This window comes from Arachis hypogaea, chromosome 3 (genome assembly GCF_003086295.3).
Source record: "Arachis hypogaea cultivar Tifrunner chromosome 3, arahy.Tifrunner.gnm2.J5K5, whole genome shotgun sequence".
NCBI classification, from domain to species: Eukaryota; Viridiplantae; Streptophyta; class Magnoliopsida; order Fabales; family Fabaceae; genus Arachis; species Arachis hypogaea.
Window position 1 is genome coordinate 32,211,818 of NC_092038.1, and position 2,444 is coordinate 32,214,261.

Genomic DNA, 2,444 nt, shown 5'->3' on the forward strand with positions numbered 1-2,444 from the left:
AGCTTCTGCTGTGGCTAGGAAAGGTCTTCCAAGGATGATGCATTCATCCTCCTCCTTCCTAGTGTCTAAGATTATGAAATCAGCAGGAATGTAAAGGCCTTTAACCTTTACCAACACGTCCTCTACTAATCCATAAGCTTGTCTTACTGACTTGTCTGCCAATTGTAATGAGAATAAGGCAGGCTGTACCTCAATGATCCCCAGCTTTTCCATTACAGAGAGTGGCATAAGACTTATGCCTGACCCTAGGTCACACAGAGCTTTTTCAAAGGTCATGGTGCCTATGGTACAGGGTATTAAGAATTTCCCAGGATCTTGTTTCTTTTGAGGTAAAGTTTACTGAACCCATGTATCAAGATCACTAATGAGCAAGGGAGGTTCACCTTCCCAAGTCTCATCACCAAATAACTTGGCATTCATCTTCATGATGGCTCCTAGATATTGAGCAACTTGCTCTCCAGTTACATCTTCATCCTCTTCAGAGGAAGAATAATCTTCAGAGCTCATGAATGGCAAAAGGAGATTTAATGGAATCTCTATGGTCTCTATATGAGCCTCAGATTCCTTTGGATCCTTAATAGGGAACTCCTTCCTGCTTGAGAGACGTCCCATGAGATCTTCCTCATTGGGATTCGCGTCCTCTCCCTCCTCCTTGCATTCGGCCATATTGATTATATCAATGGCCTTTCACTCTCTTTTTGGATTTTCTTCAGTATTGCTTGGGAGAGTACTAGGATAGGTTTAAGTGATTTTCTTACTCAGCTGGCCCACTTGTGCCTCCAGATTTCTGATAGAGGACCTTGTTTCATTCATGAAACTTAAAGTGGCCTTAGACAGATCAGAGACTAAGTTTGCTAAGTTAGAGGTATTCTGTTTATAATTCTCTGTTTGTTGCTGAGAAGATGATGGATAAGGCTTGATATTGCTAAGCCTATTTCTTCTACCATTATTAAAGCCTTGTTGAGGCTTTTGTTGATCCTTCCATGAGAAATTCGGATGATTTCTCCATGATGAATTATAGGTGTTTCTATAAGGTTCACCCATGTAATTTACCTCTACCATTGTAGGATTTTCAGGATCATAAGCTTCTTCTTCAAAAGATGCTCTTTAGTACTGCTGGATGCATTTTGCCATCCATTCAGACTTTGAGAAATCATGTTGACTTGCTGAGTCAACACTTTGTTCTGAGCCAATATGGCATTCAGAGCATCAATTTCAAGAACTCCCTTCCTCTGAGGCATCCCATTATTCACGAAATTTCTCTCAGAAGTATACATGAATTGGTTATTTGCAACCATGTCAATAAGTTCCTGAGCTTCTGCAGGCGTTTTCTTTAGGTGAATGGATCCACCTGTAGAGTGGTCCAATGACATCTTGGAAAACTCAGATAGACCATAATAGAATATATCTAATATGGTCCACTCTGAAAATATGTCAGAAGGACACTTTTTGGTCATCTTCTTGTATCTTTCCCAAGCTTCATAGAGGGATTTACCATCTTTTTGCTTGAAGATTTGAACATCCACTCTAAGCTTGCTCAGCTTTTGAGGAGGAAAGAATTTATCCAAGAAGGCCATGACGAGCTTATCCCAGGAGTCCAGGTTATCTTTAGGTTGTGAGTCCAACCATGTTCTAGCTCTGTCTCTTACAGCAAAAGGGAAAATCATGAGCCTGTAGACTTCAGGATCTACTCCATTCGTCTTAACAGTCTCACAAATCTGCAACTCAGTTAAAAATTAGTAAGGATCTTTAGATGAAAGTCCATGAAACTTGCAGTTCTGTTGCATTAAAGCAACTAATTGAGGTTTCAGCTCAAAATTGTTTACTCCAATGGTAGGAATTGAGATGCTTCTTCCATCAAACTTGGACATGGGTTTAGTAAAATCACCAAGCATCCTCCTTGCATTATTGTTGTTGAGTTCAGCTGCCATCTCCTTCTCTTGTTCAAAAATTTCAGAAAGGTTGCCTCTGGATTGTTGTAATTTAGCTTCTCTTAGTTTCCTCTTCAAAGTCCTTTCAGGTTCAGGATCAGCTTCAACAAGAGTGCTTTTTTCCTTGTTCCTGCTCATATGAATGAGGAGAGAACAAGAAAAGAAGAGGAATCCTCTATGTCACAGTATAGAGATTCCTTTATGTTAGTAGAAGAAGAAAGGGAATAAGGGTGAAGAAGAATGAATAGTCTGAATAAAGGGTAAAGGTAGAGGCAGTGAATTGAGGTGAAGAGAAGTATTAGTAAATAAATAAATAAATAGAAAGAGATGAGAGAGGAAGAATTTCGAAAATAAATTTTGAAAAGGGGTTAATGATTTTCGAAAATTAAGATAAAAAATAAAATTAAATTTAAAATTAAAAATAATTAATTAATTAAAAATAATTTTGAAAAAGGGATGAGATATTTTCGAAAATTAGAGAGGAAAAAGTAGTTAGGTGGTTTTGAAAAAGAT

At 38.1% G+C, this 2,444-nt stretch overlaps 1 non-coding gene across 1 annotated transcript; it reads left to right on the plus strand.

Moving 5' to 3' along the window:
• The first annotated feature begins 1,431 nt into the window (after nt 1-1,431).
• On the plus strand, nt 1,432-1,535 carry LOC112793434 (small nucleolar RNA R71). Its single transcript, XR_003198125.1, has one exon. It is a non-coding gene; the product is annotated as a small nucleolar RNA R71 (small nucleolar RNA).
• The last annotated feature ends 909 nt before the right edge of the window (nt 1,536-2,444 follow it).